The following is a 20,856-nucleotide window of genomic DNA, read 5'->3' on the forward strand; positions in this document are numbered from 1 at the left end:
CCCTTGACCCCTTCTCCCAGGAGATGGGAAATAAAAGAGACGCTAGTCCTTCCACATCACACCCAACTCTGGATGGTCGTCTGGCTCGAGATGCAGAAACCAAGAGAGCCGGCAGATGAGTGGGGGGGGGGGGGCACTTCCGAGCCCCGCAGGGTGGGCAGCTCCCAGGTCATAGGACAGGGGACCACTCTGCGCCCCCACCTCCCCCCCGACTTGGGCCACGCTGCCTTTTCTTACAGGAAGCATCTCGGTTAAATATGCAAGCGTGTTTAATTGCCGGGGCTCAGGCAACTTGTTTATCTTCCTTAAACACTGCCAGGGTGGCTCTCGTTTGTTATCTGGGGTGTGAAATGGAGGCTGACAACAATTAATACCTCCTCCCAGGCAGCTCGGCGGCTCTCTGACGGGAAGCTGTGTACTTCCGAGCAGGCCTGCGAGGAGGTGGCGGGCCCAGCCGTCACTCAAGATCCGAGGGGGGGAGAGTGACAGCGGCAGCTGACGGCCCCTCCCGCCGCCTCCTGAGAGGCCCCCATGATAAAGCGGCCTGCTTTGTGGTGTAATCAACTTGCTATACATGCATTACCTCCTAATGAGCGCCGTGTTTAAACAAGTGTATAGAACACATCTGTCCGGGCCTTGAGACTCGAGGCTGTGTGACCAATTTCAGCATCTGAAAGTTAAATTAATGGTAAAGGGTTTAATTGTGAGTAAACAATACCGCATTAAGGAGCAGTAAACACAGCAGTGGGGACCCGCCGGCCGGCTCTGGCATCACAGATGCGGCTGCCTCCATGTGACCGTTAATAGTCTCCCCCGCCCCGGACTTTCTGACAGTGTCTTGAAGGCCATTTGTCATCTAAATGGTCCATCCCGTTCTCAAACCTAATTTTGGCCCACGGTCCGTTCGCGGGGCCCGCGGGGTCTGTGTTCTCGGGAAGGTGGGCGGAAAAATCCCGAGGCCAGTGGGGTGGGCCTGGAAAAGTTCCAGCGTCTACACCGAAGCACAGAGCGGGGGCGAGAGGGGGCAGACGCCCCCTCCTATCCAGGCAACCGGCGTCCGTCCAGGGCGGTGAGTCCGCCTTCGACTCCAGGCTTCAATGACAATGATTCCAAACCTGGTTTTAAAACACCCTAGGGTGTCTCCGACGAACAAAGGATGCCTCAAAAGCAAATTAAGTTCCCTTTAATTAAAGATCATAACATACGCCACAGAACATTCCGTCACGGTAGGGGGAAGGAAGAGACTATCACATAAAATAAATAGGGCTCCACAACTTTAAAAAATTAAGAATTACACGGCGAGGACGCTGCACCTTCCCGATGTGTTAACGGCAATCGTCCCCGGCACCTTGGAAATTGAGCGTGGCCATCACCGTGTGAGGCAGAGGGTTGCTCCCTGCCGGTGCGAACCCAGGGACTAAAGCCCTTGGCCTTGGGAAGGAGAAGGACGCAGGTCAGGTTGTCTCTGTCTTTCTCCCCATCCACCTCGGTCAGGTTGGAGACATCCTGGGAAGGTCTGGAGGCTCACAGGGGCTCAGGACCGTGCTCTCCTGAGAGGAGCATGGTGTCTCTCTCGGCCCCTTTAACTGTCCCCACCCGGGAAGGCCAGCAGCAGGTAACTCGGCCGCCGGGAACTTTATTCTCGTTTGCAACCCGAACAAAGGAATACGCCGTGCGGCCCAGCCCGTTGCCAGAACCCTAAACTGGGGTCTGCTGGGGGTGGGGGGAGCCTCAGCTGCGGACATCAGAGCCTTTGGCCTCTCTCAGGACGTGTTCCTCAAGGACCTCACAGAAACGGGGGCTGCTCACGGCCAAGGTGGAGTCGCAAAGGCACCCGGTTTTCCGCTTCTCTTCCTTTGAGCGTGCGAGCGTGTGGTTTCAAAGACAATAGAGTCTCATGGCGTCGCACCCAGACTCCGAAGTCAGGGTCAAATCCAGGCTCTGCCACTTAACACCTAAGCCTCTATTTCCTCATCTGTGAAATGGGGGTACTAACTGTGTGGCGGAGAGGACTGAATCCATCAGTAAGGGGTTTTGAACGGTGAGTGGCTCAGAGTAAGCGCCCACTGAATGCCGGAAGCTATGAAGATAGGTGTGTGACAGGTGCCCCTTCTTTTTTTATATACAGTTACTTATTTTTGAGAGACAGAGAGAGGCAGAGCACAAGTGGGGGAGGGGCAGAGAGAGAGGGAGACACAGGATCCGAAGCAGCCTCCGGGCTCCCGGCTGTCCGCACAGAGCCCGAGGCGGGGCTCGAACCCACGGACCGTGAGATCATGACCTGAGCCGAAGTCGGACGCTTAACCGACTGAGCCACCCAGGTGCCCCTAACAGGTGCCCCTTCTAACAAGGCCTAAGGAAGCTGACGCGTAGGAACAGCACAAGGAGAGCAGAGCCGCCGTCGTCGTGTCTGGATCACCCTGAGCCCCAGGCTGCTGAGCAGGCAGGCCCGTGTCTGTGTGTCTGTGTGTGTGTGTGTGTGTGTGTGTGTGTGTGTGCACTAAGGCTTTTCCTCCGCCTCCCTGGTCCACCCCTCGCCACAGCCCAGTCCACAGGGCAGCGCCAGACCCTGCGGACACCAGCGCTGTGACAGGAAGGTGCACGCGGCTCCGTGCCTGCCTGGCCAGGCTGTCCTTCCACGCCATTCAGAACGCCGGGGGCTCAGTCCCCACAAGCGGTGTAAGGAAGTTGTCGCCTCAGAAAGCCAGCTCCGTGTCAAAACCAGCCCTCTAGCTCCAAGTCAAGTCTGCAGGACTGCATTTCTGAGAAAGATTCCCCAACATGTTGGCTCATTTCATGTTCTACATACAGATAACCTCGGGGCGCCTGGGTGGCTCAGTCGGTTGGGTGGCTGACTTCGGCTCAGGTTCAAGACCCACATGGGGCTCTGTGCTGACAGCTGGGAGCCCGGAGCCTGCTTCAGATTCTGTGTCTCCCTCTCTCTCTCTGCCCCTGCCCTGCTCACGCTCTCTCTCTCTCTCTCAAAAATAAACACGAAAAAAAAATTTTTTTTAATACAGATAACCTCACATTTCTATTTCCAAAACCCTCTTGCTGGTGTTTTTTTTTTTCTTTTTCTTTCTTTTTTCTTTTTCTTAACACAAAATGGTTTTCTGTATTTGTGTGCTTCTCCGAGACCCCGGAATATCTAACTGTGAGTGGTGACACACTCACTGAAAGGGGGCTCTGGGGGGACCTGCCCGAAACGGCTTTGGGACCAACAAATGGCTTGGGGGTGGGGTGTACCAGAGAAGCCTCCTCCTCCCTCCACTGCCCCACCGGGCTACCCTTTTGGTGCCGATCTGCAAAAGTCAGGTTTCTCCCAAAGAAGCCCAAGAAATTCTTCCCTCACTTGGCCACAGAGGCTGGGTGACGGAGTCGCATCCCCACGAAGGCAGGACCGGTGCATCTCTTGGTTTGAGATCGTTCCTGGCCCGACATGTCCTTCCTCCTGTTCCGGGTCCCACAAGCGCGCCCATGACACACGGCGTTGGGGAACGACGAGGCCGAGACATCCCATTGGTGGCCGAGGAGTCCTTCGCCCTTCCAGGGACAGCCCGAGCCCGCCCATCGCCCTCCTAGGCCCTGGCACCCCCTCCACTCCTACTGAGGCTACCCTGGTCTCTGAAAGAAGGTGGCTGAGTTTTCAGCAATCTCTTGCAGGCATGCAACAGATGTTTGTAGTCCCTCAGAAGTGGAAGGAAATCCGGACACCCTCTCCATCGCTGATTTTTTGCCAAACTTTTGCCTTCTGCTCTGAAATTCTAACTTCCGATGAAGTCTTTTGCAGAGCTGTTACCAAAACAGAAGGAGCAGAGCCCTGAATCCCACGATGCTGCCCCCCCCCCCCCCCCCCGCCCCAACCCTACCCTCCAGAGCACACCTGCTGTGGTCTTTCATCAGAGAACAGGCTGAAAATCATTGCACCTTCTCTGGCTCACTTTGCGGTTGGTAAGATGTGGCCCAGAGAAGCACATCGGCTGGTAGAAAGTAGCACAGCGATCAGCAGACAGACATCTCAAAACATACGTGCAGGGGCCCTCGGGTAAAATACAGACCCATCCCAGAGACCATCCTCCTCATCGTACTCTGCGGCCCCATCAGATCACGGTCCCTCTGCCCCCGAGGTCTTGTCCGATGGACACCCTGCGTATTTTAAAGGGGAAAGACACTCATTTTCGGCCCCCAGCCCCCTTTTTTAAAGCACGGGCCACAGAGCCAACCATCTCAGTAGGAAGGGGAAAGGTAACCCATCGAGGCAGCACGCACTGTCTTCCTCCCTCCTCTGTGACTTCAGTTTGTCTTTAAAGCCCATTTTCACCATTTATTGATTTTAGTTTTCTACTGGTCTGTGAATGACAAGTTGAATTAAGACAACACAGGCTGAGAAGCCACTAGGCCGTGCCCAAAGATACCCTGTGCTTCCTGGCGGAATGTGTCACAACCATACAGCCTCCTGGCCAGCCCCAGACTCCAGAGCCCCCCCCCCCACCCCCCCCACACACACACTGCCTGGCTATCTGGCACGGGGAGCAGTTGAGCAAGGACAGGGTTCTGAGGTGGGGGGAGAGCTTAGCATCACCTCCCAGCTGCCCGCCTCGCAGCCTCTTTATGGACAGAGGTGGCCTGTTCGCTGAAGGGGCTGTGTATTAAACGGGAGTTCCAGAAGAGGCCAAAGATTCGGCCCTGCCTCTGCCTGCGCTGGGCAGGGAAACTAAGCCTGACTGTTCCGGTTCCTCCAGACTCACCCTTGGAGAGAGCCAACCCACCAAGGCAGCTTTAAGTGACTGAGTCCACCTCCCCCTCAAGGCTGCTCACCTCGGACAGCCTTTGGACAGAAATGCCAGTCAGTGACACCTGAAAAGTTGCACAGATGACATACCCAATCCCTTAATCTGTACTGTAAACTGAAAAAAAAAAAAAAAAAAAAAAAAGGAAAAGGAAAAAAAAGAAGGTAACAAACCCTTTAACCCAGAAATCCTGGTTTTACAAATCCATTTTAAGAACATCACTGATTAAGTGCATACACTTTTACATAAGGACATTTACCGCGGCACGGTTTATAACAGACAAGGGGCAAAAACATCTAAATGTCTAACGAGACCAGATCGGTAAGTACCTTTTCATAAAGCTATTCGATTAAATGCTATGCAGTCATTTCAAATGAAGATGAAGAGGGGCACCTGGGGGGCTCACCCAGCAAAGACTCCGAGTCTTGATTTCAGCTCAGGGCATGATCTCAGGGTTAGTGAGTTCAAGGCCCGCATCGGGCTCTGCACTGTCACGGCGGAGCCTGCTTGGGATTCTTTCTCTCCCTCTCTCTCTGCCCCTCCCCTGCTCTCACTCTCTCAAAATAAATAAACTTTAAAAAATAATAATAATAATTAATAAAATGTAATGATGATGAACAGTATTGCATGGGAAAACCTTTACAATATATATTGCCAAGTAAATGAGAAAATTAACAAATGAATGGCCTAAATGCGTATAGCCCCATTCTTGGTGGGGTGGGGGGGAGGGAACCTTCCTAGAAATCTTCCTGTTATTTGCACAGACCAAAAAAAAAAAAAAAAATGGAGAAATGAGACAAGACAGAATGTAAAGATTTGAGGAGGTTTTGATTCCCTCCTGACTGATTTGTGGATGGATTCATTTACAATCAGGAAAAAAATGATACAGCTATTTTCATGATGAGTAGGTGGGGCTGTACAGGCCAAAAAGATGGCCCGGAATAGTGCTCCAAGCTGCCTAACGTCACCCAAAGAGAGTTCCTGTCATGTCATATTTGGAGCTCTCGCTTCTCAAACAACAGCAATCCAGCCAACCAGGACACTTCCTATTTTCTCGTATCTTCCAGCACCCAGTGGGAGGCCCTACACCAGTTAGACTAATTTAGAAAGCCCGTTCCCACAGTCATTGGACAGTAGGAGGTTGATGAGAGTTCTTCCTTTGGACCAAATAGGCAGAGAAGACAGAGGCGCAGAGAGCGAGAGAGAGAGAGAGAGAGAGAGAGAGAGAGAGAGAGAGAGAGTCTGACCCAACACCACAGTGTACAAGGAACAGTGCTCACCTCCGTGGCTTAATCATATTCCCAAAGCCAGATATCCTATCCTGAGTGACAGCCAGACTCATAAAAGACGTCCCCATCTAAGAAGCTCCCAAGAAGACATTTCTAACCCCCTTGGGGGTCAGGGACAAATTCGGTAATCTGATGGAAGCGGTAACCTTCTCCAGGAAAAGACACATAAACACAATTCTGCACACAGTTCAGGGGGAGCTCATGGGCCACCATGGGCCTTCTGTGAGTGACTACGGGCCAAGAAGTCTTGGGGAGGCTCTGCTCAGTGGGGACTGGTCTCCATTTTAAGCCAGCACCAGTCTCCAGTTCTGATAATGAGCGCTTGCCTGCACACTCACACACTGTCACGTCCGCCAAGTTCCAGACTCCATAAAGACAGGACATTGGGGCCTCCCCAGAGCGGGCTATGTAAGGGCCAACGCGGGGCGGGGGGGGGGGGGGGGGAATGACGGGAAGGCAGTGAGCAGCAGTGGAGGTGGCCAAGGGCCCCCCACAACGCCTTCTGTTCTCATAAGGAGGCGGCCATCTTGTTACTCCACAGCTGCCAGGAGTCACTTTCTCAGAAGTAAGAACGTCTTCCGTGGTTTGCAAGGATGTTAAAGAGGGCAATTAAAGGGTACCACAAGTCAGACCTCACACACGATCCTTCCAGATCGGAGGAGGCCCTGCCTTTCTGATCCTCTCGCCTGGTACAGAACTGGGGCCAGCAACAAAAGGTGTTAATAGCCTGATGCGGAGCCCATGCTGATAGATGACCCATTATGGTGATCGCTCTTGTGCGAATGGCAAATAGGTTTGATCAATTAGATTTTAATGTAAAGTGGGGCCTGGGGGAGAAAAACAGCAACCAGGAGAGGGAAGACCCTTTGTTACTAATGTGTCTGGAAAAAGCACTTAATTGAGGTCATAATAATATTAGCAGTTCTTATCATCAATAATTCAGCCTTATTTATTACTACCCGATAAAGTCCTGTCAGGTGGGGAACGTAGGAGGCTTTTGTTAGAGACAGAATACTGGGCTGGGTGGGGGGGGATCTCTGTCCCCCACCCTCTCTCTCTCTCTCTCTCTTTCTCTGTCTCTCTCCTTCTCTGTCCGGCTATAGCTAGGCCTCAGAACATCAAGGTTTCTCTAATTCTCTTTTTTTTTTTTTTTTTTTTTTTTAAATTTTATTATTTTTTTTTTAATTTTTTTTTTCAACGTTTATTTATTTTTGGGACAGAGAGAGACAGAGCATGAACGGGGGAGGGGCAGAGAGAGAGGGAGACACAGAATCGGAAACAGGCTCCAGGCTCCAGGCTCCGAGCCATCAGCCCAGAGCCCGACGCGGGGCTCGAACTCACGGACCGCGAGATCGTGACCTGGTTGAAGTCGGACACTTAACCGACTGAGCCACCCAGGCGCCCCAAGGTTTCTCTAATTCTCAAAAGACTTTCCTGCCACCCTCTCTCTCTAGGTAGAAACGGGGGACAGAAGACAGAAGTTCACGATGGGGCACCATCCATCCGTCGCCCATCCTCCCCCACTCAAAGCAAAACCAAAAAAAAATTTTTTTTGTTTTAAATTTTTCTTCGAGGGGCGCCCGGGTGGCTCAGTCGGTTAAGCGTCCGACTTTGCCTCAGGTCATGATCTCACAGTTCGTGAGTTCGAGCCCCGCCTCGGGCTCCGTGCTGACAGCTCAGAGCCTGGAGCCTGCTTCGGATTCTACGTCTCCCTCTTTCTCTGCTCCTCCCCTGCTCATGCTCTGTCTGTCTCTCCTTCAAAAATAAAATATAAACATTAAAAAAAAAATTTTTTTTCTTCAACATAGTAACTAATTTAGCTCAAGAAGCCGGTCAGGAGAAAAACAATTTCTAGTCCGGCCTGATTTAGCACCCTACAGAATACCATAAATTCTGCCTTTTCACACACTTGCAGTCACCTGTGGTTTGTTATCTTTTAAAGCAAAAGAGAGCGCGTGTGCGAGAGTGTGCTAAATGAATGTATAATTGTACAATTAAAGATGCTAGCTCCTGTGTTAAAATTTAAAATGTATTAGTCTCATAAAACCGCCTCATTAGTCTCCGTGTCTTAAAGGACATACTTGTCCATAATGAGGCGAACGCAGGAAACCGCGCAGGGGTGAGAGCAAGGGGAAGGAGGAGACATTTGAGCCGGCTGCCATTTCATTTTTCAGAAAGGGGGAGGCAAAACACTTAATAAAGATAATTGGGCTGGTAGTGCCTGTTCCCATCTGGAATCTCAACACAGACAGACCCCAGGGCAGACGATCGGTCATTAACCAGGAAAATAACCTATTTGGAAGGGATCCGTTTGTTTTATAAATGATGCTCCACTTTAGAACAGCTTAACCGCAATAATAATAAAAGTTCCTCGAAAACCCAGCCAGGGGATGGTGCTGAAATATTGATCCGGCTTCTGCTGGTAATGGCTGGGCTTGGCTTCCGCCCTGCTAGCAGGAGAGAGCTTTTGAAGTTTCGCTTTTCTTTTTTTTTTTTTTTCCTCTATTTTTTTTTTTTTAAGTCTAAATAGAATTTAAGCTGCCCTTCGGTGATCAGTGGCTATTAGCGGCGTTAGTTAGGAAATAGCGAGTCGTGGGGTCAGGAGGGGCGGCCCAGGTTGAGGATGGAAGGGGGGAGACGAGGCCCCGAGCGCAGGGGAAGAGAGAGGTCAGCTCGGAGCTCGGCAGCCTTGCAGGGTTGGTGGGAAACGGATTGCTGCAGCGGCCCAGAGACAAGGCCTTGGAAGAATTAATTCCCTCTCCCCCCCCCACCCTCCCAGCCTCAGCCTGGCCACTGTGCTCCCCCGACACACACACGTGCAAGCGCGCGCGCACACACACACACACACACACACACACAGGCAGGGCAGAAGCAGTCAGCAAAGTCATTCATCAAGGCAGAACTAGAATTGTATAGATCAAGGCAGTGAGGAGAAGCCCCGCGCCTGATCTGACTGCCCTGGATGTGAAGACAACGGGGAGTGATTACTATAATTAGAAATAAGGTTTCAGTGGCAAAGCTCCTCTGATCCACCTATTTCCAAGGAAGGTTGCTCAGCTGCTTAGGAGGGCGTGTGAAAGTGGGGTCTTCTGAGACAAAGGGAAACTGGGAGGTGGGGATAGAACCTGTGTGCAACCTGCCTTTTAAGGAAAAGGAGGAATCTGGGCTCTGAAGGAGCCGAGTCTCCATCAGTGGTCTCCACTGGGGCAGTTTTGCCTCCCAGGGGACACGTGGCAATGTCAGGGGACATTTGGGGCTGTCATGACTGGGGCCGAGGCCCTGCTGGCGTCTAGGGGGTAGAGATCAGAGATGATGCTGAACATCCTGCCGTGCCCAGGACCCACCCCGCTCTCCACCCGCCACCTGCCCACACGACAGAGAACCATCCAGCCCTAAATGTCAGCAGCACCAAGATGGGGGAGGGCTGGTCTGCTCAGATCGTGCTCACTGAGGAGACCCCAACCCTCCAGTTTACTCTGCCCTCCCCCCAGAATGCCTGCCTCTGGCCCCACACTCCCCCTTCCTCCCCTTCCATTTCGCTGCTTAACGGGTTCCAGAAAAGTCCCTCCCTTCAGAGTTTCTCAAGAACCATTTCCAAACACTACTTTCGTAAGGGGTTGGTCTCCACCTGGCAGCTGAAGGGAAAGAGGATGAGGGACGTAGGTGTCCCCCATGGTTCCACCAGCTCACACCTCCACGGCACCTCCTGTCAACGGACGGAAGACATGTGCTGTCTTCTGGGGTTGTGAGGAGGAAAATGTTTAGTTCAGGACCAGACGTGGATTAGGTGCTGAGAAAGGAATCGAGGAGAGAGAGATAGAAAGCGAGGTGGGGAGAAGGGAGATAGAGAGAGAGATGGAGATAGAAACGGCTGGGGTGGGGGCTGGATTCCTGCTGGTGTTGGGCTCCATGCTGGCAAAGATGGCTGCCACCCCGAACGCCCACGGGTGTCCATCAGCCATCGAGGGATGGCTGCCACCTTCTAACCATAAAGAATAAAGCTCATGCACAAGGCTCTTTAGAATTATCACCCCCATCACCTACAAAGCTACAGTGTGTGTCTAAGAAAAGCTCCATTCACCTTTCCCCCTCCTTCCCTACTGGATTCTGGAGAGAAGGAGGAGGGTAGGACGCGGCCTTACCAAATTTCTCCCTGCATGCTCGACTGTTTCCTCCTGACAGCGTTTGACTGTGCTTATTATTTCCAGCAAAGCCCTTATCATTTTCAATGTGAATTTCAAATCACACTGATCCAGCCCTTCTTAGCTAAAGTCAGCTTTATCAACCACAAGAGATGTGGGATTTGAGAGAGATCTAAGTAAATTCACATTGTTTGGATAAACTCATTCAGGGAGCTCAACAAATCAAAGCCGAAATGGATATGTATTCCAAAGAGACTGAGACAGCCGGGGGAAAAAAAAAAAAAGTTACCATTAACATTTTTATTTCTTTCAAAAAAAAAAAAAAAAAAAACACATTGCGGCCCCTTTTTAATGAGTGTGTTCACAACCTCTTTTTGAACCCTTACCAGGGCTCCTTAGGACACCAGGTGAAGCCACAGAAGCTGTGTGGCTGTTGACAGAGGAAGCAAGTTGCTGGAGAAAATCACACCCCGCTCCCCCTGCCCCCCCCGCCCCCCCCCCCCCCCCCCCCCCCGCGCCCGCCACCTCCCAACTTTGGTCAGCGAGACCACTATCAAATATGGTAATGGGTGAATTTATGCATTATCCCATAATTTAAGGAACTGTGTGTATCATGTATATTTAAAACTATTTCTCTGTAGTTTTAATTATCTCAGTCTGCAGGGGCAAAAAGAAAAAAAGCAGGCAGCTCCCTTGGCTGAGACCAAAATGAAAGCATTTGCCTGCTGACGGCTATGATGTCTGTCCTAGCTGGTTGAGATTTCCTATGAAATTTGCATTGGAAAGGCAGCTTTAAGTATACTTAAAATAAAAAGGGGGCATTTGCATCTAATTTGCTACACTTGCAGTATTAGAGTTTTATCTGAATAAAGACACGTCAACTGGATTTATATAGTTAAGCTGATAGCTGGGAAAAGTCAACATCGAAAACATCAGCTAAATTCAACAAAGTTGGAGAGCAGCTAATAGTATTTACAAGTTTGGGTTGTTTTTTTTTTTTTTTTTTCTTTTTTTTTTCCCCCACTCCACTGATGACTTTAAACCTGTAGCAAATTATCTTCTTTTTACACAAGTCGGGTAATTACAAGGTTTTAATGAAAGGCATCTCTACGGATGGACCCCATCTCTCGCCCCCAACGACACCGTGACGCGTGCTTACGAAACGGGGTGGTTGTCAAATGTGACGTCATGGTGAATCCTGGTGGTTTGGGACTCAGGCAGTTTGGAATCCTGACTTGGCCACTTGCTGGCCATGTGGCTTTGAGCAGGTACCTCTTAGTTTCTCCATCTGTAAAGTGGGGATCATGAGGGTTGTTATCCGGGATCGCCAGGGCCGAAGGGCACTCATCTGCTCGGTGCCCCTTGAAATCCAACTCCTGTCTGCTTGGCGAGCCAGTGATGTCTGCATCCTCCGGGGACGGAACACCTTTTTCAGTGCACACACAGGCGCTGGATGGCCAACAGCCCCCCTGCCCACCCCCAGCCTTGCCGGGAGGTGATGAGCTTTAAAACGAAAGGACGTAGGCTAAGCTAACCAGAGTGGCATCTAGCAGGTAGGAAACGTCCTAAGAATGTCAGCTCGTTGATGATGGTAAAGAATCAACAACGAAGTGTCACAACCGCTGATACGTTTCTTCTACTGGGGGAACGGCTTCAGCGCTGCCTTCACTCGTTTGAAGACCCCACTGTTAACAGCTGTCCCACGGGGGGTCGGGCTCTGGGGTGATCCATCCCAGGTGATTGTCTCTGGCTCCACAGACCAGCCGCATGACCCCGGCACTGGGGAAGGCGGGGGTGGCCCCGGTGCCTTTTTGCTTTGGAATGCCTTCTCCCTCAACACCCTTTCCTCAGCTGGCTGGGGGTGCAGTAAATCCCAGGCTCTTGGCACAGCCTCGTGCAGCTGGGACCAGATTCCTGCGTGCTGGGAGGCCCCTTCAACGGCCACCTTTCCTTCTCCTCTCCCAGGATTGAAGGAAACACCCGCCCTCAGGAAGGGGGCACGACGCCCACCCAGCCACCACCCCGAAAGCTCCTCGGATGCCCGCTGTACCCCCAGGGACCTGGATAAAGCGGTGTTTCCACTGGAAAGCGAGGTGCTGACACCAAGGTCACCCGCGCTCCAGTCCTGAGGCTCCCACCTCTTCCTTGGCCTCGGAGCCATCCTGGATTCAAACCAGGGCTCTCTACTTACCCCCTGGGAGCACCGGGGCCCGTCACGTTCCCGCTCTGAGCCTCAGTTTTTTCATCTGTACCATGGACGTAGAAAGCCCACCCATGTCTCGAGCCCCTTGTGGGAGAAAGGAGCTGGTGGCAAATCACAGAGAAGGGGTCAAGGCCCCCACGTAACGAACCCCTGCTGTGTAGGACAGGCTCCTGCAGCCCAGCCACACACCAGTGGCCAAAAGTCCTGAGCACAGCTCGCCGAGCTGGGAGCACCTCTATCCGTTTCGGGGGCAGGTCACAGAACCACTGGCCAATTCAGATGTCTGTGTTGACAGGGAGAAGGGAGGCTCCCACCCCTTTACGCTTGCCAAAGCCTGCCATCTGGGGGCACCGGCACACTGGCATCAGGTTTTCACGTTTTAGTGGAGAAAACATCACAAGTATTTCCAATTTCAATGAGCAGGGTCCCCAGGCCAAGAGCACACTGCCACCCAGCTGGCAGCTTCCTCGCGGCACACAGGGGGATGTCACCAGACAAAAGATTCTGCCGTTTAAAAACGGTAAGCACTGTGCTCTCCCCCAGCGAGCCCGGGATCGTGTCATCCCCAAGCAACAAAACGACATCTCAGGACACAGCGAAAATGTGCAGTGGGGAAGCCAACTTAACAAGGAAAGAAGGGGTGAGCGTGTTTATTTGGAAGGGGGTCTCGGGAAGCGCCGTGAGGGTTGGGGAGCAGAGACAAGGAAGGGAGGAAAGTCTATGCAGAGTGCATTCCTGAGCGGGATGCCAGTGTGGGCAACTGGGTCTCCATCTGGGGGCACCCTCGAGAGCCTGGGAAGGCTCAACATGGTTGCCCGGAGGGCCCAGAAGTTGGGGTGTTTACCCGCCAAGGCCCATGAGGGTGTTCCTTAGGGCTTTCGCCTCTTGGGACTGTCCCCCCTCGCGGGCCGTGAAGACACTCGGGCAGAGACACTGAGCCACTGGTGACTGTGAAAGCTGCCTGCTCGTGACCTCTCCGATGTCTGCCGCACGCACTCCAGCTCGATCTCCGCGGTAGCTACCATTATTACCCCATTTTGCAGGTGGAGAACCTGAGACTCAGATAGATCCCAGGCACACAGGTAGAAAGCCGCAGAGCTACAACCGGAACCCGGTCCCGGCGGACTTCAAAGCCTGCGCCCCGACCCACCAGGCTGTGCCGTCCGTCCGTCCATCCCGTGTCAGTTGGAGAGGGGTGCAACGCAACTGGTAGGAAATACAAGTGAACACCAAGGGTAGTCACACACACACCAGAAAAACTGCATTGAAATAAAAATGACTGCCGCTCGTTACCGTGAAACAAGAGCTTGGTGCCCGGCAAATGCTCAGCAGGGGCTTGTGTCTATGTTCCCAACTGTCTGAGCCTCTCTTCTGACAAGCACACAAACAGTCTCCCTTTGGAGAAAAAGGCAGGCGCTCAGAGGACTCAGAGACTGGCACGCTCCTTCCCAGCAGCCAGGACAGCTACGGAAGAGAGGGAGGCTTCCCGGGTACAGATTCAACCTCTGTCCACCCAGCCCAGGACCCCAGGGAGTCCAGATCCGAGGCCAGGAGGAGCTAGAAGGGGCTGTGCCCTGGGGCCCAGGGACCAGACTAGATTGGGCCGTAGGGCTGGGAGAGAAAAGAAACGGGACAGAGGACACTCCGAGGGGGGGAGGCCCACCATGGGAACGTTCCCTGGGTGACTCTGGAGGCCTAGTTACGAGCCACCCTCAAAGAGCCTCCCTTTGTAATCGCCTAATGGCCTGAGCTGTTCCATCGGCCAAGTTTTCTTCCCCTGGCACGCTTCCTGAGTCTGAACCGGCACATTTGTAAGAACCGAAGATGCTTGATTCAGCAAATGGCGCTTTTTCTGTGTGGCCCTGCCGACCTCCCAAAGATGCCGACGAGCCTGTCTACTTCTGCGTCCAGCCTGGGTGCCGGAGCCAGAGCAGCACTGCAAGCATCGCCCTCAGCCACTGAGCGGTTCCTCCCCACCGTGTGATGGCTCTACAGGCCCGCGACCCAGAGTGACCCCTAAGTCACCCTAGGCGCGGACTTCAGCAGGTCTACCTGTGACAGACGTGGGCGCCAGAGCCACCGGGACCTGGGCTCGAATCCTGCCTCGCCCACATGGAAGCGGGGCAACACTGAATGTGTCGCTCACCCTCTCTGAGGCCCCCATTTGTTTCCTCATCGGTAAACAAAGGATGTCTGTTCACTGATCTCCAGGCAGTGTTTCCGGGACTAAGTGAGATACTGCATATCAAGTGCTCGTTTGCTTGGTCCCGGATGATGGCAGAATACAGGTTTAGGAAAAACCTGCCTGCTACGTAACACACATCCACTAGAAGGAAAAAAAAAAAAAAAACGTGGATGAAGTATTTTGTCAGAAGGCACTTTTTCTTCTGATGCATGAGGGAGCTGGCAAGGAGAGCAAACGAACTCCTTGGAGACCAGACACAATCAGAATGGTCAAAAGCAGACAGAAAGTAAGCCTGGGCGAGTGTTTGCTAGAAGGGCAGCTGCTAACACCTGGTGGACCTAAGCCTTTGTGGTTAAGGGACTCCGGTATGTGGAGAAGCCAAGAAAAGGCTTGGGACCTAAGCAAGGTGGCTGTTTAGATTGGTGACCCCCGAAAGGTGACTCCCTCGGTGAGCGAATTAGGGTAAACAAATATCATCTCATATCTCAATAAAGCTGTTACCAAAAACAGGAGCAGCACCTTGCTGCCACCCCACAGAGGAGAGACCACGGAGCTTTTACCAGACTCCGCCGGGAGCTTAGTCGTGAGCCTAACGTGGGTCTCGGCTCAGAATCCGTTCGCCAAATCAATACGTACGGCACAAAAACCCCTGTGCCAACTATTTTTACTTATTTTTTTAATGTTTATCTATTTTTGAGAGGGGAGGGAAAGGTGCAGAGAGAGAAGGAGGCTCAGAATCCAAAGCAGGCTCCAGGCTCTGCGCTGTCAGCACAGAGACTGATACGGAGCCCGAACTTAGGAACCGCGAGATCGTGACCTGAGCTGAAGTCGGACGCTTAACCGACTGAACCACCCAGGCGCCCCCCCCCCCCAACTATTTTTTTTTAAGTGGTCCCCTGTTGGTAGCTAATCAGGAAGTCTGGCAAAAGCAAATGCAAATTTCCTCTAGAGTAATGCCTGACATACTAGGCTTCAAACCATTCCTACAGGTAAAAGATCTAAATGACATGACTTCGTAAGAAAACCCCACAAAATCACAAGGAAGCAAACCACCATGAGATTAAGCCCTGCGAATCTGTACATATATGAACAAACAGAAACAGAACGTGAAGCCACGCATGTCTAGTAGGTTTTTAGAATGAAATGAAACTTTCAAAAGTAGACCAGACACACGACGACATCGACGAGTCTCAAAGCCTTATGACGGAGTAAAAGAAGTCACCCACAAAAGGGTTCATGTTGTGTTATTCCATTTAGGGGAAGTTTAAAACGACCAAAGCCATCTATGATGGTAGAAGTCAAAGAGTGGTTTCTGTGGAGAAGAAGGTGGGGAGACGGGAAGGGAGGGAGGAGCCTCGGGGGTGCGGGTCATGCTCTGATTATTCACCTGGCTGGTGGTTGTATATTATATTCACTCTGTGAAAATTCATCAGGCTATAAACCTATGATTTCTGCACTTCTCTCTATAAGTTATACTTCCATTTAAACAAGGAAAGGAGTCACTTAAAGAAATTAGACGCGGCGTGAGGGGAAATTAGTGAACTGGACAACAGGTCTGAAGGAATTATTCAGACCGCAGGACAGTGAGAAACAGAAGTGGGAAATTTGGAAGAGGAGACTTAAAAACCAGGGAGAAGAGAGGGAAAAGGTCTGGCATATATCTAATCTGAGTTCCGGTAAGAAAGGATGAGAAAGTAGTGGGGAGGCAATATTCATACAGGAGCAGTTGAGAATTTGCCAGAATTAACGGAAGTCACCAATCCTCATGTCTTTGTCTGGGCTGTCATAACACAACATCAGAGACTGGGGGGGCTTATCAACAAACACGTGTTGCTCACAGTTCTGGAGGCGGAAGTCCAAGATCAAGTTGCTGGCAGACTCTGTGTCTGGTAAGAGCTCACTTCCTGGTTCCTAGACCTCTGTCTTCTCGCTGTGGCCTCACATGGAGGAAGTGGTGAGGTATCTCTCTGGGATCTCTTTTGTAGGATTGGTAACCCTATTTGTGAGAGCTCCCACCCTCATGGTCTAATTACCTCCTAAAAACCCCACCTCTTCGTACCATCGCATTAGGTCTCAACACGTAAATTCTGTGGAAATGAAAACAGTTCCTCACCTGTTTAACACCGCATATTCAAAAGTCCCAACCCATATAAATAAATAAACATCCGTGCCTGGACATATATTAGTGAAGACAAAGAGACGGTCTTAAAAGCATCTGGAAATAAAAGGAATATTACCTACTAAGTCCCAGCAACTAGAACAATAACTGACTTATCAACAACGATACAATCATGGCACATCATGATCATTGAATAAATGGAAGCTATCATTATTAGTGCTGGTAACAGTAATTACCAGTAGTGGAACTATTCGAATCTCAGCTCTGCCACAGTCTTAATTGTATTGCCTGAAGTTAAGTCATCTGACTTCTAAGAGCCTTGATTTCCTTGTCTTAGAAATAGGGTTTGGGTAAAGCTGAAATGAGATAATATAAGCCAAGTATTTGGCACATAATTAATGTGAAAATAATGTTGGCTCCAAAACCCATCCTCTGTTGAGCCAGAGCAGGAGTGATGACAGTCAAGTTCATCGCAAATTACTTCAAGAGGCTACTACCCCAGGATTCTCAGTTGAAAGCCCAAGTTAGCTCTCTACCAATAGAAAGCATTGATCTGGAAAATGCCAGCTAAGGGCAGACATATGCAGAAGCTTCAAGAAGGAAAATGTAATGGCAATCCATTCCACAGACCAGTCCCAGGCCACTTCCATTTGTGGGGACAACACTCCCTACACACCCACACCCAATTTGCCCATGAATCTAATAATCGCCCTTGCGAATTGCATTCTTCTCGTCACCCTTCAAAGTGACACACTGTGATCACAGTGAGATGTCACAGAGACTTGGCAAAGTTAGCAGAGCGGGTTAAGAATCAGGACTCCGAAGGATGAATGGCTTGCCTAGGAAACAGTGCACCTACCTGGAGGGCAGAGCTTGAACCCGGGACTTCTGGCTCACCATCTGGGGCCTGCCCATGGACTCCGAAGGTTCCCCCCGCATCTTGCATCTTGAAATAAATGGCTCTTTGTTGCCATTCAGGTCTCAGCACACACGTCCCCTTCTCCAAGAGATCGTCCCAATTCATTCTCTCCTGCTGCCCCCTTTTCATTTCCAAAACAGCACTCTCCATTGTTCCTAGCTACCTACTCTTTACTGTCCATTGGTTTAATGCCTCTATCCACCAGAGCATCAGGCAGCGCCTGCCAGAGTTCACGGCACATGGTGGCCATCCCATAAATGTTTGTGGAGTGAATAAGTGTAAGTCCAGTGAACTCATAAAGTTGAGTGGGCTCATCCATGCTGTTATCTCTAACTACGTAAACAGCTACACTATCACTTAACAGGGGTCCAAAACTATATACGTATTTCTTCTTGCAACCTTTCCCCACCCCCACTGAGCAGCCCTCACTGGACAAAAAGCACTGGATGAATAGAGGGAATAGTTCATGAGCAGGACCTTGTGTCTTGCCTGCTGCTCTTTCTTGTTCTAAGCCATTCTTGGAACAGAAGAACCGAGACCGCTAGGAATTCGAACGGATCCACCCCCAGAAGCCATCTCTCACCTCCACGACGTCACGCAATCAAATGCAGACAACGGACGTGAGTGCATCTCACCTGGTGTTCACCTGCTTCTCTACCTTTGTTTTCTGGCTCCAGGACTTCGCTGAGTCCCATCCCGTCTCTGGATAGTACAGAGGAGGGGAGAGAAGGGAGGAGAGAGAGGAAGGAGGTGGAAATACATTGAAACAAAAAAAGAGAGGGAGAAAGAATGAAACAGTGTAAGGTTGGTCACACATTTGTCATTAAGTCAAAGCCGAATCCCAGTGTTTGTGTGAGGTTGGATTATCTCATTCTCTTAGCCTGTGAGTCTCTGTGATCCACCAGTCAAGTATGTGATTGGATTTCGGCTCAACAAAACCTTAAATTACACACCTATTGTGCTTGAGCTAAGCCTAGTTTCACAGTGGTGGAGAAGGCTTCTCCCAGCTTCCTTGGCAGTGTTCGAGCCAGCTCATGTTCTCAGTCGCTAGTTGATGAATGAGTAATAGGATTAGAGTGTCATCTCGAGCCACATGATAATTGTCAGGTTGGGTACAGGGACAAAGCCTGGGGTGATGGATCGGGGCTGCAGTGGAGTTGGGCCTGTTCCCCCAAACGTGCCCACTGACGTGGAGGGACAGGCCAAGGGCGTCAGGAAGGACGGGGCCAAGTCCTGGGAAAAAGCCGGCTGGCATTTAGCAAGAGTCCCCCGGGGTCAGTGGCCGGGCTGGGCACCTGCACAGAACATCTCTACCTTACTGAATGCTCAAAACTGCTCCCTGACGCGTGGGAGGGGGCGTCTTTGGGGGGTTTTCCCACCAACATCTATTCCCCGCTTCTGGATACAAGACCCTCCTTCCTTTTCATGAGAAACCAAACCATCCCCACTTTCAGAGGAAGGTTCTGGTGGGACTAACTCCACCTCCAGCTCCCAGAGAGGTCATGTGACCCAGCTAATCAAAGACCCTGGTGTTCATTGTAGAACTGGGTTGCCAGTGGCCCCGGATAACATGCATGTTCCTTCCAGGGGGCCGGTAAACTGGCAGGACATGAATCGGTGGGAAGCAGGAAAAGCAACCACCAGGGGAGATGTAGGTGGGCAGTGGAACTTGGAAGGCTGGGGCCATGTTTTCTCTTTCGACTAACACCTCTGCCTCAAGGAACAAGGTCAAGTCCACCCACTGAATTTTTCGCAAATACAAGCCAGTAAGCACCCCTTTTGGCTCCAGATAACTTCACCTGGTTTTTCTGTCCAGGTGAATTCACGTACATCTTACAAATGAGGAATCGAAGCTCACAGTAGGTCGGGCCACCTACTCAAGGTCACATCGCTAATAAGTGGCAGAGCTGGGATTTGGCCCCAAGCCTTTTTGACCCAAGCCCTGCATGCTTTCCCATATATTGTCCATCTCCAGGAGATAGCTGTGGCCCTGCCTCATGGAAGGGCCCAGACTCTCTGATATACCACGAGGGAAGAAAAAACCAGCAGCCTGGGAGACTTGGGACACATTCTGGGGTGAAGAAAGCCACGATACGTTTTCCCTTTCTGCCAAAATCTGTCTGGCCATCGCTCACATTCTTTCCCCCTCTGGGGCTACAGTCGACAGGTTCTGAAGGACGAAACTAGCAAGAACTTTGGAGACAAACAGACCTAAGTTCAAATTGTGACACGCTAGTTTATTCTGGCTAAGTGACTTTGGACCAGTCTCTTTAGCCTCTCTCACATCAATTCCTCAAGCCTTTCTGGAACTGTTGTGCTCGGGGTTGTTTTCAACCACGATTCACAGCCTGCTGCTTCTGCAACACAAGCCCTGGCCCCTTCCCACCCATGCCTCGCCCGGCTCTTTGCTTTGTTCACAGGAAAGAGAATAGCTGATCACTCCCCCCACCCCATCTGTGAAATGGAAATAAGTATACCTCCCGGGCACCTGGGTGGCTCAGTCGGTTAAATGACCGACTTCAGCTGAGGTCATGATCTCACGGTTTGTGAGTTTGAGCCCCGCATCGGGCTCTGTGCTGACAGCTCAGAGCCTGGAGCCTGGTTCAGATTCTGTGTCTCCCTTTCTCTCTCTGCCCCTCCCCCACTCATGCTCTGTCTCTCTCTGTCTCAGAAATAAACATTAAAAAAAAAATTAAAAAAAAAAAAGAAGTATACCTCCCCCTTCTGGTGATTACGAGGATTAATCACAAAAAATATCCGTGTCTATTATGCTTTTGGCTGCAAGGAACAGCAAAACCCATTTACTGTGACTTAGAGAAAGAAGGGTGTATTTTTCTCGCCCAACAAGACATCAGGAGTCGACAGTTACCTGATCAGCTCAAGGGCTCTACAATCCACTTGGCTTTCTTTCCCTTTACGGTCGCAAGGTGGCTGCCGCTGCCATCCGGGCAGAACTCGCAGGACAGAAGGCTGCACATCCTCCTCTTAAAGACAGCACGCAGCACCTCATTGGCCAGAGCTGGGTCACGTGACCGCCCTTGCTGCCCGTCAAACTTTCCCTGACACCTCATTGGCCAGAGCTGGATCACGTGACCGCCCTTGCTGCCTGTCAAACTTTCCCTGACACCCCATTGGCCAGAGCTGGATCTGCCTAGCTGCAAGGGATGCCGGGAAGACAACCGCTTGGGAAAAAGGTATGAGGTGTCTGT

The 20,856-nt window shown here is 51.3% G+C and overlaps 1 long non-coding RNA gene across 1 annotated transcript; it reads right to left on the reverse strand.

Moving 5' to 3' along the window:
* Positions 1 to 603: 603 nt before the first annotated feature.
* Positions 604 to 20,597, reverse strand: LOC125152619 (uncharacterized). The gene is made up of 3 exons (XR_007147246.1): positions 20,517 to 20,597; positions 18,283 to 18,349; positions 604 to 670 (listed from the first exon to the last, which is right to left on the reverse strand). It is a non-coding gene; the product is annotated as an uncharacterized LOC125152619 (long non-coding RNA).
* Positions 20,598 to 20,856: the final 259 nt, after the last annotated feature.

Source organism: Prionailurus viverrinus, chromosome E2, assembly GCF_022837055.1.
Source record: "Prionailurus viverrinus isolate Anna chromosome E2, UM_Priviv_1.0, whole genome shotgun sequence".
In the NCBI taxonomy this organism is placed as follows: Eukaryota; Metazoa; Chordata; class Mammalia; order Carnivora; family Felidae; genus Prionailurus; species Prionailurus viverrinus.